Source organism: Zosterops lateralis, assembly GCF_965231275.1.
Source record: "Zosterops lateralis genome assembly, chromosome: 3".
In the NCBI taxonomy this organism is placed as follows: Eukaryota; Metazoa; Chordata; class Aves; order Passeriformes; family Zosteropidae; genus Zosterops; species Zosterops lateralis.
Window position 1 is genome coordinate 39,073,713 of NC_139764.1, and position 14,941 is coordinate 39,088,653.

General features: G+C 41.1%; 1 long non-coding RNA gene across 1 annotated transcript; it reads right to left on the minus strand.

Moving 5' to 3' along the window:
- Positions 1 to 1,399: 1,399 nt before the first annotated feature.
- LOC310907986 lies at positions 1,400 to 8,502 on the minus strand. The gene is made up of 3 exons (XR_014589756.1): positions 7,552 to 8,502; positions 7,058 to 7,218; positions 1,400 to 3,501 (listed from the first exon to the last, which is right to left on the minus strand). It is a non-coding gene; the product is annotated as an uncharacterized lncRNA (long non-coding RNA).
- Between the last annotated feature and the right edge of the window lie 6,439 nt (positions 8,503 to 14,941).

Here is a 14,941-nt window from a genome sequence, read left to right on the forward strand (position 1 = left end):
ACTCCAGAAACAGAGGCTTTCTGTCGATAACAGTTCTGCAGCTCCTCATTCCTTGCTCTCAGCACACGTCTGCACTCTCCTGAACTGCTGCCTGTGCCTGGGGGGATGGAGGAGAGCATTCCTGACTTCTCCACTGTTGGCTCCACAAGTCTCAGTGCTAGTGCACCCAGGGCTGGTGTTTTTACCCACAAGGATACATACATAAGGTAGCCAGGGCTGGATGAGCTTTAATAATATTTGGTAGTATCTTAAATTCTGCCCTCTGAGGAGGTGAGCTGTTGGATGATTGATCTGTTCCTCAGATGAATGCTGTGTTTCCCTCAGAAGGGAGTCTCTATATGCCATTCCCCACTTCTGGGTGTGGGAGTGGCAGGGACAATCATCCTATCTACAGGGGACATATGGCACTTCCTGTTGTCATCCCAGAACTGCACCTCAGGAATTAGTACTTCTTGACCTCAGTGGATTCAGATCCAGCTGCTGAGTAAAGCAGCCTGCAATATTTCTCATTTTCAGGCATCCCCTGTCTTCCTCTTGACATGCCTTTGCAGGCACATGCATGGTGGTGTTCCACCTGCCTGGCAATAATGAACATTGCAGTGCAATCTGCTAATGCTATGCAGTAGTTAAGCTTGATAATAAAATCAGTGCTTAAGGATGTAATACATTAGATCCAAAGGATACATTAGATACATTAGATCTACAGGATCCAATCCGTGCTAAGGTATCTAATACAATTCTTAACAAACATCTTTGGGGGGAAAGAGTGGTGCCCTTTCCCATCTTGAAAAGAATTGCAATAAAACATTATTTGGAATGTTGCTTGACAGACAAGGGAACAACGATTAAACAGATTGTTGAAGAAACTGTGACTTCAGGACTGAAGGAGTTAATATTTCCCTGCTGTGGTAGCTCCAAAGTTGCAGAAAAACGTGAAGAAATGATGTATTGCTTGGACAGTCTTCCTAGACCTTGTAATGAAATACCTGTTCATTAAAGTGAGCAGAAATCTCATGGTAGGTAGACTGGATTGACTAGAGCCACTATGACATTTAATCAGCTGCAATCTCAAACTGAGCCAAGTGAGAGCACAGCTTGATGTGACATTTGCATTCCTCCTTGCATCTTTGATTATGGATACATTATCCCTACATGCTGCTTAAGCAGTTTTATTCCCTGTGGAGCACACAGCACTAACTAAGTAGATTGAACACCTGAGAATGCTAAGAAGGGAGTCTGTGTTACAGAAATAATGAATAACATCTGTAAAATGCATGCTCAGTACTGACACATTTGTGAAGGCATCCTAGTAGAAATATGACTTTAGTATTAGTCTAAAAAAACCCTGAAATAAATGCCTAAAACCTAAATAACCCAAGAAGAAGCGATACATTTTTTTAAAAAACACTTTCTGAAATTCAGAAGTACTTAGTGCTGAACTATATGGCTGCAGCTTCTAGAGGTAATAGTTCTCACTGTGACTGACCATGGAGTACACTATTGCACAAAATCAGCATATATCATTTGAGAGATCCACAGTTTTTGTGGAAAACCTGATCAATTAGGATAAAATAGCACATTATGGAGCTAGAGGCATTTCATCATCTGTAGTTCTGGTTGGATCTGGAGTAGGTTCAAACAGCAAAATAAAACAGATTTACAGCTGAGGTCCTGCAAATAAGACAATGGTCCTACTGAATCACTAGAAAAAGACCCTCCTTTAGGAATGGCCAAAAGAACACTATGATGTGAGCATTGCAATGGACAGAGTCAAGAAGTGAAAAGTAAAAAAATATGCAGAATGGATCTGGAAAAAAAAAATTCGATTTCCAGGACATAAATATTGGCAAATTAGCAGCTATTGTGATTAACAATGATGGAAGGCAAGCCAAGCAACAGCTGGGCAGCAGGAACTAAAGCAAGAGTGCTACCTATAACAATGAAAAATTAAGGTATTTTGTCATGGAAGACAAGCATTTCAGGCACATTTATCACTGCTTTCCCCTGCCTTACATGCAAAAAGGCCTGTCTGTCATGATTAGATTACAGATGGGCGGGGCTGAATCCTTGAAGCTTTTATTGGCATAGTTATTTCTGTTATTATAAACTCTGTAGGTACAAACCACACAAGCTCTAGGTTCTGGTCTATATTACATAGGAAACAGCTGTTTCTGTGCTGTGAAAAGCTGTCATGTCCAAAATTGTATAGGCAAAGAGAAGCAGAGTACAACAGTCTGGCAGAGAAGCAGCTGGGTTTATAGTGAGGCTGTTCTTTTTCTCGGTGGCTGAGAAGCAGCCCCGAGGGTTGGAGGACGCTGCTCAAGGGTGGGGCAGCTCCCCACTGCTGGGCTCACTGCCAGCAACCAACCTGGTGTGAAGGGTGGGAAAAACCCCAAACCAACCTCAAACAAATAAACAAAAAACCCCCAAACAGTACCTCCCCCTGCTTTAACTTATAGAACAGCTAGTCTTCAAGTTTTCTCTTGGGATTTTTTTATTTTTTTTCCTAGAAGTCAACCAGCTGTAGATAAGGAGGCCCCCTGCATGAGTAGCACTGCATGTGTTCAGCAGAACCTTCAGGCAGCTGGGCCTTTGTGTGATGAGGCTGCTTTCAGTCTCCAATTAGTCAGCATGGTAAAAGAGACAGACAAAATTGAAACTGAAATTCCATAAGCCAACTTCCTGCTGAAATCTGTGTAGCAGTGGTGGCTATATTGATGTGTGTTTTACTGTCATGAAGACTGATATTAAGTGTTTTAAAGGCATTTTCTGGGCTGAAGTTCATCTTGCAGTTTACTCATATATAATATTGCTTCAAATTAGATAATTTTACATTCTACTTTTAAACATAAAGCTATATTGCTAGGGTTCTTTAGAAGAAAGCAGGTTTTAAACGTGGGGGAAAATCTGATTAATGGATTTATTCACAAGTTGTTTATACTTGTAGTTGGTAATGTGGATACAGGTACTGGGCTACATGGGTATATCAATTACTGTTCAATGAATGGACCTTTAAAAATGTCTTTGTTTTTTAACTTATGAAATTCTCTTAAGGAAAGAAGTTGTTACAATAAATGGTCGTTTTTAGTAGTGACATGCCCACTTCCCTGTGAGAAGCACCAAACTGCTGCTTCTAGTACCACATTATTGCATTACTGGTATCCCTGAAGCAGTTGGGGAGGATTGTCTTGTGTTTGGGAAGGAAGGGATGAGGGCTGCTTGTTCAGTCAGGTGCACTCTGTACTTTATACTCCTAAATTAGGTCAGCTGGGGTAAGAGAGCCTTTTCTTGTAAAATTGCCTTGAAAATTCACCTCCTTCACCTAGCTGGGGAAACTTCTGTTAGAGTTAAATGACATATAATCACTTTATTGCTGTAATTATCATGTCCAGAGGAGCAGAACAGGAGGGCTGGTGATGCTCTCTGAGTAGGCTGTAGCTCCTAACAGGTGTCAAACTGGGCTGCAAAGCAGAGTTGGTTTCTTCATCCTGGGAAACCTGCCTTGGTGATGAATCCAGCAGGAATAATATATATATATATATAAAAAAAAAAAAAGAAAAAAAAAAAAAAAAAAGAGAGAGAGAGAGAGAGAGCAAAAATACTTTTCTATTCTGGTTTTAAAAGCTATTTCCAGTTTCTGAACATCAGTGATGTGATATAGATTTCTCAAGTAAGGCTGGGAGGAGATTTGCTTCCTCCATTGCTGCCTAGCAAAGTGTGTGATGAAACACTTATACTTTATGAGGAAACTTCATTACTGATTTTCTCCCAAGATTTGTATGTCCTTCTTAAAGTCCTTCTTGAACCAATAAAAACATCCTACTGATTATAAGGAAAAGGATAGAGTCAGGGTTGTGGCAGAAAGTGAGGTGTCAAAGTTGAGAGACTGGTAATGACAGTCATTTTAATTATGTAATTTTTCCCTCAGGACTCATGGGTCTTTATTGAGCTGTATATAGTATAAATTTAGTAGAAAATTATAAAAATATAGGTTTCTGGCATGGTTTGCTACTAATAAATTAACTTACTGTATGCTCTTTGTTGGAACCTTCACTCTCCTCAGTCTAAATAACCTATGCGAGGCTGGAGGATGGCCAGGAGCAGGGGATCATTCCTGATAGAAAAGTACAATTCTGTGCTTTTCTGCTCTTTCAGCCGTTCCCCAGTTAAAGAACAACCACCTAAACTACTGCCACTGGAAAACTGAACACAAATATTGGTAGACTTATTCTAGAAAAAAGAATAGAAATAGATTATTACATTTGAGACAGAAATGTATGATTACACCAGGGCTCACTTCAGTGTAATTACAGTACCCTCAGTTGCATTAAAGTTAAGGTCAGTTTTTCTCTCTATGGACTGACATTTTTCTTGTTCACTGAAGAAATGTGAGAGCAAGATGGTATCTAAGATGTCCCTGACTTACTAGAGCAAGCCAAAGGTCTCTGAATTGGTGATGTGTATCCAAACAGGGGTCCTGAAATCACCTTTGGCCTATTTCCTTGACTAAAAGGGGGAAATTTCAGTAGACTACAGTGTATAAACAAACCATGGGCATAAATACAGGATGAGTAACTTGAGGGTAAACATGCCAAAGTCCTTTCCAACGCTACTGCGATCAAAGTGAAATAAGCAATAGGTCATAGTGGAGTTCTACAAAGTCATTCAGGACTCAGCACAGAGTCGTTTAGGTTTACATAAGGCCTAACAGACTAAAAAAAAAAAAGTAAATAGTCAAGTGTGTATATTTGTAGAAGAACGGATGCATTTGACTCATGTACCCAAATTTCTGTGTGCCAGATTGAATTGGGTGGTTATAGACAATCTTCAAACTATGTAGAGAGGATATTTTCTTATTAGAAAGATTTGAAATGCTGTGTCCCACAGACATCTGAATTCATCCTTATGTGGGTATTGATCTTTCCAATAAACATTAATGTTAGCTGGTGATACTGCAGTTTCAGTTCACAAAAGCTATCTTGTTTCTTACAAGAGATACCTTGTTTTTCACACCAAGTGCCTTATAAATTAAATACTGTATCCAAAAGCTACTGATCCTTGGCACCTGGGCTGGACAGTAGTGTCTGCCCTGCACACAGAGGGAGTGTTAGCCCTTGCAGAGTGGAAGCCAAACCTTTCACACACAGTAGGAAGTGCAACAAAACCAAACCAAGAAGATTTGTGGAGTAGATCAATGCCCTTACTGTGACCCCGCTCTGTGACTTCGGTGGTGTATTCTTGCTTAGATGGTCCCTCTTGAAGGCTGTGCAGAAATACATTTTTATAACCTGGTGAAAGCAGTTCCTTCTTTTCTCTGAAAGCTCAGGAGGAGGCAGTGGGAGCATCATCTCTGCATCACATGGAAACATTGTGATCCCAGTACTCACTAAGGCTGCTGCAGATCTGGGCAGGGAACCCCATCAGCTTCTTCCTTAGGCTGATGTTGGTCAGACCCACACAGAATAACATTCTCCTCCTGAGAGCGTGATGCAAGCTTCCAGCAGTGTAGGCTTATTTAATGCTTTTTGGACTAAAAGAGGGACTGTCACTTTGCAGGAGGGTGCCCTGAAGGAGGTTGCTATGCAGCATTTCCCTACTGAGTGGCTGCTCTGCACAAATTGCTGATATATCATTCCTCAAGGAGGCTGCTTGTTTGTCACAGAGCTGGAAGAAGTCTCACTAGATGTAATCCTTAGTGTTTAGGTTTACCAAAAACAGTTCTTCTGGGAATTGCTAATGCTCACTATCTTGAAGCTGAAGTGAGGGGTGGGGTAGTGTTTTCCCTGGAGAAGCACCTTCTTTAACAGTCACTATGTATTATTAGGAACAGCATTTATACTTGTATTAGATAATCCTTCCTTCCATTAGAATTTTGCACCCTCTATATGTCTCTCAGTTTACATCTCATAGATATTCAGAAGCTGTATAAAGCCAGTCAGTTCACAAGTTGCCACTCAGTTCCAGGCCCTGGTATTGTAAAAATTCAAGATTTTGTGGTCTAATTTTCACTCTCTTTTAAAAGCTTAATTATAATTGGAGATCTCATTTGAAATTAAAGCCTTATTTATCTTACTTTTTTTTCCTCAAAGGTTTCACTCATGTTTGACATCTATTTCTCTAAGACCCTCTGTGGTTCATAGGATTAATGCACTATTAATTCTATAATAATTTATTTGTATTTTAAGGCAGTGAGTTTTTATTATGTTTAGGGAACACCATTTGCCTGGTCTGGTTACAGGTTTTAACCATATAGCACCAACTGTGCGGAACAGGTTGTTCTAAATTAACACTGTAGGTAGTTATAAATATCACAAAATTTCAGTGATATTCTATATTGTCAAAAGACAGCAAATATTCTCACATGTACCATAGTAAAGATACACATTTAAACAGAGAAAGTTGATTTTTCCAGTCATTTGTGGCTTAAAAACCTTTGAATTGATCTTTGGAGTTCATCCATCAGTCTTGATCTGCACATTCAGTGCCAACTGCTTGTGGTAGGGTGATATGAATGCATGCCATATTTGAGGCCCAAAGAGGCATCACAAGCCTTTAAAATTGATCTCCAGATTGCTGCAAGCTATTGGTCATCCACTTGCTTCTGTACTAACCTTCTGTCTGCTAAGGGACACTATTAAAAGTGATACAGGGGGAATGACAAGCCCCTTTTCTCCTTTTAGGTTTCATTCCAATGAACAACAGCCTCACTTTTGAAACTACAGTTACCTTATTTCCATTCTGCAGCTGCATGAATTTTGCACCCAGAAATTTGCCTGGTTTTGTGCTCTGTTCTTTCTCTATCTGCTTCTGGAACATGTGATTTTTCTCCCTGTGAAGATTCTTGTAGACAATAATCAAGTCACCTCTCAGCCATCTCCAAGCTAAGCTGAACAGATCAGGATCTTTAATATGGCAGGCATTTAGGTTTGTTTTTGGGGGTTTTTTTCCTGCATCTGAACACTGGACCATTTAAATATATTAAAGTTACATTAGTTGGTGCCATTTTAAAAATTACACTTGAGGTTTGAATGGTGGGGGTTGCATGATATTTTCTTACCTTGGCAGCAGACTGGTGGTTGAAATGAGACCAGATAGCAAAAGATCAGCACTGCCAAGAGTTTCTTAAAGCTGATGGGCCACCCTTATCACTTCCCTAAAGTGAAAGGCAGGTTAATTCTGTTCTCTGTGTTTAAGTCTCCATTGTAACAGCTGATGTTCCTAACGGGTAAATTGTTTTAGTACCGACAGGTGAAATAAATAAATGGTGAGTAAAGCAAATAACTGATTGTAACAGAATTTACAACAGAGACAAGAGCCCAGACAACAACATGACAGTTGGAAAGTCTGGGTAAATGCACTGGAAATCACTAGTCTTCCTTTGCATGCCTTAGCAAAGAGACTAGCATTAAAATTGAAGCTGCAAAATTCTACAGTAGGGAAAGAGTTAGGCTTTACAGCTGCAGCTGTTTTTACCAGTGACCACAGACCCTGAAGGACAGGAAGAATCAATTAGGCAGGAGTGTGCCAAGCCAAAACAATGCACAGGCTTACCACAGATGGTGAGTCACCAGCCTCTTAATAAGTTAATTTCCTCAACGAAACATGGAATTGATCTCAGGCCAGCTTTGGTTGTTTGGAAAAAAACGAAGATCTCCTGTCCATCTAGATGAATGGACAGATAATCCTTTTTTTCCATCTTGTCTCCAGACAGCTGGAGTATGGCACCTTTGACAGACTCTGAATAACACTGAAGTTATCCTGAAAAGCTAGACATAGCCTAATATCCTTGTCTTCAGCTCTTCTTCACAGCTTTCAATGCAAAATCTTCATTTCTCGTAGTCTTCAGCACTAGTTGTTTTTGTTACTGCCTCTTGTTTGCCCTGCTGTATTGCCTGAGGCGCTCAGCCAGCAGTTGTACTGCCGATGTTATTCAGGCATATAACAGGACTTTCTGAGCCTCGGGACAATTCCCATGGTACATTGTTGTGGGTACATAAAAAGGGGGTGAAGTGAACTGGGATTGGATGAAAGGGGGGAAAGATACAAGAAAGAAATGAATGTTAGCTAAAGAGCAAAATTCCAAGTGGGAGGGGAGTTGTTGGCTACAGGTTTGTTTGGTTTTTTTTAAATTTTAAACAAGTGCGTACTTCAAGGGGAAAAAAGCATGGTTACTTTCTCATTATGTGCGGAGGTTTAAGATGCTTGCCAATGCAAGTTTCCTAAAAGAGTTGTGTCTTGATTAGGCACTTGAGTATATTCTGGAAAGCCTTCCTCTCAGATATCTCATTTATTAATTTTCTAGCATTGGAGAGAAACACTGTCCTCTGCCTGCCAAGGACCTGGCATGACCCATGGCTTCCTAACCAGGTCCTCTGAAAAGTTAATCTGTGTCCAACAATGGATGAACTTTGCTCATTCTTGGTCATGGTCATATTACAAGAGGAATTAGAAGTGGGAATGGAAGAGAAAGCCTGGATAGTTGTTTTTTTTTTTCTCTTCAGTTTTCCTATCTGGATGTTTTTGTATAGAATTGTGGCTCTCCAGAGAAGCCTCCTTTTTTAACCTCTGGGCCTATAAAGACAGGTGTAGCAGATTTATTTGCCTTCCTACCAGAAGAGGCTCTAAACACACAAGATGGACCTGTGGGGCAGAAACATGGTAAGAGAAAGGTGGAATAGCTCATGGTAGATGCTGAGGTACAGAGGAAGAGGATGGGGAGGGACATGCATGTCCCAGTGATAAAGGACCATAAGGACTAAAGGAGCAGGAAGTTTCTTTCATGAACAGAGAAAATAAAGGAAGGACAGAAGTGGGAGTAGGACAGGAGCAGCTGGCAGGAGAAAAGAGGCACGAGACTGCCTATGGTCAGACCAGAAATCCTACAAACATTTTTGAAGTCCAAGTTTGCTCGGTTAGGCTTGCTTGGACCTAAATCATGTGCTGTTTCTTCATCTCTGGTACCACATGTTGTTCCTGCAAGGAACTGGAGCCAGACTCACCACCTTTGTGATGCTGCCAGGTCTATGACAATCCAGATGTGAACGCCAGTGGAACTGTGTGCAGGCTCAGATGTATTGCCAGGGAGGCAGAACCAAACCCTCAAAGTAGGAGGAGTTGATTTTGCTTTTGTGGTCACTAGGAAGTCCAGCAAATGGAAAAGGCTATGCAGGGTGCTTGCCAGAGACCAGCAGTTTCCAGAGGAATGGCACCTTGGAACATCTCAAGGGGGCAAGGGAAATCATGCTGAGGCAGCTTGTGTGAAAGCACTCATTTGTCTGGTACTGAAATCCTAAATTTGTCTAGTGGGTGAACTGTGTGAATGATGAGCATTGAAGGTTCACTTTTTGCTTCCCAAAAGAGACGTTTGAGTATTCAGGCTGCACAGAGGTTAACAGTTCCAGGTATAATTTGAACAGGTAACAGTGTGCTTTTACTGTGACCAACACATGGCATTCAAACATGGCCAGTGCTTGGGGACTGGAAAGGAATTATGCAATAACAAGCAGGATCCTTTTTGCTTCTCTTTTCTTTTTATTTCCTTATAAAGAAAGGAAAGGATGGGCATGCCAAACCAAAACGGCAGAATACAGACAAAGGTGAGCACTGAGGCTTCTCCTTGGGCGCCACCCACAGTAAACTCTTGCCTTGGTAGGGTACAGCTCCCCATCCCTCCTGCCAGGAGGAACCCAGCATGCAGCCAGCCCTTCAGCACAATCACAGCTCTTTGAAGTTAGTTTGCACAGTTTCACAATACCATCAGCCCACGTCATGGTGGGGCAGCAGCAGCTGAGGCCAGCAACATTAGCAGCAGCAACATGGGATACAGTGCACAGAAAAAAGGGAGCAAAGAGCTTGTTTGCAAACAATTGTAGGTAACAATATAGAAAGTCCAAAGATCATCATTCTGCTATAAAAATATTACACTTCATAAAACCATGTACTATAAAAAAAACCTATTCAGAAACGCTGGTAAACATAACAAATATCTGTACACTGGCTGCCCTTTTCATACAGGAAACATAAAAAGCGTGAGCCTCAGAAATCATCATTTTGTAAACATGAATATGGAGCCTGTAAACAAAGTGCTAGATCATGGTTCATATTTTGTCAATTTAATACTACCCAAGTAAACCCCTTACACACATCATCACCTAATGGCCAGACTCCACTACTGCAAAAGCAAAGAGGACTTGACTCTGAGCTCTCCCCCTAGAGTCACTGAAAGTGCACATGGATTGAGGAATTAACACAGGAGTGAAGGCAGCAAGATTTGGCTCTGAGTAGCAAATCAGAAACAATCTTTTAGCAACTGGTTTTTGTTTTCTGCACTTCAAATGCATATTTTCCAGCCTCTCCTTTCAAACTTTGCCTTTCTCAAAGAGGGCATGCATTTTTCTCCTTTTCTTTTCAGGCTAAAGCATCTCTAAAAAATATGTCCATAACATCCATTTAGGAGACATAGTGGAGCACAAGCTGACTCTGTAACTATGTATACCAAGGCAAGTAGTGGTTGAGCAGTTCAACACTGAACATTATGGCTTACACAATATGGGATGACAAAAAGGGCCAAATTCTTAACTTTAGACTCCAAATTTTGGGCTGGAAAATATTTTCATGTGCAAGCTTTGTGATGACATGCATGATCAGATGCTGGCTGACATACATGGGTTGTCAAACAGTTGCACCTGGAAATCCAAGGTCTAGGTTCATGAAAATCTGTGAAGAGAGTTTAGATAAAATTTGGCTCTAAGAATTACTGTAACTTTATTTACTCTGTAACATTTTTGTTCTGCATAGGCTTCAATCCACCCTTCACCTGAATGAGTTTTAGTTTTGCTGCACACACAGAGAACCTTACTTTTCACTTCATCTTCTGAGTTTAAATTCTCATGTTTTTGCTAACTTTCAAAATAGGAGAGGGTGTACAACTGCGTGCATCTGCTGTGGACAGACATGGAGGGAGGAGTGTGGGACTGTGTCCACACAGGAACTGAGGAACTGAGAAGCAGCTTAGCTGCAGGCAACACAAGATTTCAGAATCAGAGTCAGCTAGGAGGTAAAAATACACATTTTTAAAGGAAAATTATGTATACTTGAAAAGATGAAAAGAAAAATTGGCTTACACATTTCACTTTTTTTTTTTTTTAATGAACTATAATAAAGCATCTTATTATTTTAGGCTTTTTTATTTTAATGTAAAGAATATCTGAAGAGTTGTGCTGCCTGTCTGTCTTTTAGGACTCAGGTATGTTAACCTGGAGCTCATGTGGCTTTTTCTTAGAAATGCATTTCTGGATGTTCAACAAGAGAATTTTGCTTCTAAATATTTGCTTTGGCATTTCTGATACACACATCCTAAGAGAGAGCTTCAAAATAATTTTCCAGTGAAAGCTACAATATATTTTCTGCTATAGTAATCTCCTGTATCTTCTGTGTTTGACTGCCCTACTCCTTCTAGGGACTGAGAAAGCTGTAGCATGCCCCAAAATCTAGAATTTCCTCTGCAAAAATAGATTATTAAAAAAAAAACCACAACCCTGTTTTTTTTTGTATCACTCTTATTAAGTGGATGGTAGCAAAAATACATGCAGTCAACATTATTTCCCCATGACATGCCATCTGTGGCCCTACACCTTCTGGTTACAGGGAGTTTGTCTGACCTTGTGGCAAATTTACAGGAGCCTGGACTTGTCCACCTCTCTGTGCACAGGGCTTGGCACTGGGAACCTGCTGCTGTAGAAACATCACATCATTTATAGCCTGGACTCTGAGCCACGTCTGGGCTCTGCTCAGCATAATGCAGCAACAGAGAGACAGGTGACACTGAACTTGTAGCCACTCCAATGTGTTGACAGCACTGTTGGCTAAACTGACTGTTGCCTTCCTGTCCCCAGCCATTTGTTCTGACGCACAAACATTTGCTTTGCCCCGTGGTGACCTGGCTAAGGGAGGTGTGAAAGGACAGATGAGCAGCTGAAGTCAAGAGAAAGTGACTGCCTGCCATTTTTAGTATCAGCACATGCATATGGCTGGTGTAAATTCAGTAGACCAGTAGCGTAAGAAACCCACCATAGAATAGGGGATGAGCCTGTCATAAGTCACATCACAGACACACAGCAATTGCATACTTGACTGATGTTTGGATGTATTCAGAGGTACCAGAGCTGGGTGCAAGTTATTGGAGAGAGCTGAAAAGGTCTGGCTGAAAAGGGAGCCCAGTATTACATCCAGGGTTAGATGAAGTACAGAGACACACAATCTGTACCTTGTAAGAGTGTGACATATGATGTGATGACCTCATATCACACAAGATATCCTTCACTCAGCTCTCTGTGCTTGGGCTATCCCCAGCACCCTGGGCTCTCAGGGAACTGAAGATTTTTTTTTTTCCTGAGGAAACAAACCAGAATCTATTCTCAGGTAGACTTCTTTTTCAAATGTAGAGATTTATGAAAACGTGTCTGTGAGGGTCACTTGTCATAGTTAGGCTTTATAAATTCTATCTGCTGTTAAAAGTTGCTTAGAAAAAGTTAAGCAGATTTTAAATAAGTGAAAATTCATGAGGGGCTGGGGCAGGGGCCAGTTCACCCTTTGAGCAGCATCTCCCACACCTCTGCCATATAGACAAGCTGTGATGCTGTGTAGGAACTGGGGCAATGCTTCCCATGATGTTCATCAGAGCCATTTGGCTTCTTCAGAGTCCTGGAGCTGCAGAGGTGGGGTCCAACTCTGCAAAATATAGGGATATGCCTCCTTCTTGCTGGGCAAACACTCCTCTCCTGGAGTGAACAACAAAACCTGCATGGATATGGTCCTGTGCAACCTGCTCTAAGTGAACCTTCTTTAGCAGGGTGGTTGGACTAGATAATATTTGTAATAGCCTAAGGCACTAGGTCACTTTATGGATTAAAAATTTGCAAGATGGTATGTTCTAATTCAAAGAGATTTTTAGACTTTCAGGAGTTTAAACATAACATTTAGTAGAACTCTCTTAAGGTTATATAAAGAGAAAAAGAGAGACAGAGAGAGGCTAAGCCTTTTTCAGTTTTCTCCTAGAAAAACAGAAGTGCTTATTGCTGAGCTATACCATGGCCAGGAGTCTAGAAAGGAGATGCTGGTGTACAAGCAGCCATTGCAGTAATTAGGCCACAGCCTAGCATCCTCTCTTGGATCCAGCTGGGCCAGGGGCAGCAGTGGGTGCTATCAGTCTGAAATAATGACTGCCAGTGGCATATTCCTCCCTTTCTGCCTCCCTTGGATTCGCTGATGGAGGTTCTTGTATTTCAGTCCAAGCAAACGAAATCAGCAAGAATGACAGTGGAAAAGGTTTAATTGGATTCACTTGACTGGAACAGGTCAGAAAACCATCAGAAGAGCAGCTCCCATGGCAGGACTGCAGAGGGGAGACTGATCTGCCCTTGGAAGTGCACGGGGATGCACATCTGGGACAGAGGGGAGGCTGGATGGGGCAGTTTCTTCCATGAATGGGCACAGCCTTTTTCTCTACACCCAGAGGAATCATTACCGTTATCAATGACAGATTTCAAAGAACACTGCAGAACAAAACACTCTGAGTATCACCTCAACCTCTGACTACACTTCTACCCTTCTTTGGATAAGGTGAGGCAGCACCTTTTTTGTTCATGTGTTTACATACAGACACATATGTGCACACATCTGGATGCACTGACAAAAAACCTTAATAAACAAAGCCCACTGTATATATGGGCTTAGAGTTATTTATAGGCTTCTAAAGTAATAAATGAGCGTTAGGATGGATGAGTCCATATGTGTCTCTGTGGTCATAGCTGGTGGTTAAAACCCTTAAACTTTGGGAAGAGCAACATCCTGTAAGCTTGGCCTACAGTAATATTCAGTTGAAAAAAATGCTTGAAGAATTAAGACTGAGTATATCTAGAGGGAATTAGACTTTTTCCAATGGTTGTGAGAGAAAGCAAACTGAAGCAATGGAAGATGACCAGGAAATCTCAGAGGGAGACAAAAACTGTACATAATATTTTCAACAGTCTTTCTGCCCGTATACCACACAAGTACTCTGACCATTAAAAATACATTTTGTTAAAACAGCACCTATCAGCTGAGACTCCAGAAAATTCAGCCCTCCCTCCAAGTTGCCCTTTGCATTCTTTTGCCCATCTTGCCTTCTTCCAGGACAGAAGTCACTTCAAGTGAAACAAGGCCTGGCCAGGACATCTCTGCCAGTGGATATCCTCATGGCGTGCTGTTAGCAGAGATGTGTGAGACTTAACTTCTAACAAGCAGAAAATTCTAAAGGCAGCAAAAAGCTGACACTGAGCACAGCTTAGCCAGAGGAGAGACTGTGGGCTGCTGTGTACACAAGCACAGACACCCACCTGAGCATTTGCACTCATCAGTCCCAGCCAATTCAGCCTCTGTGTGAAGTTTCACAGCTTTTTTATTTTAGAAAAGAGAAGGGCTTCAAGGAGAGCTACTTTGCAGCAATCCTCTGTGCACAGCACATGAACATTAAATATCAGTTTAAATTATTAAGAATTAATTTAAATTTTAAAATAGACTAATGCAAACAAACAAACTTCAGTCAACTTTGAAGCAAAGACAGTTTTAGGAAGAATATTACTATAGCAAACGAAGCCCCTTGGACACTCTGAGGCAGTGATCAGGTAATTCCGGTTCAGCACCGAGATGCACAAACTACCCAGCAAGCAAAAATTACCATGTCTAGCATATGAAGCTCCATGTTCACATTTTTCTTTTTTGTTTTTCTCCCCTGTCACAACAGAAAAAAGCCATCACAGCACAGTAACTTTTCCCACAAAGCATCTGAGGTGACAAAATTCACTCAGAAAATAAAAATTAACAAAAGCAGTACAAAGAAGAATCCTGGTCAGCTCGTGACCACCAATAAGCCAAGATGGGTAAGAAAAAGAATAAAAAAATA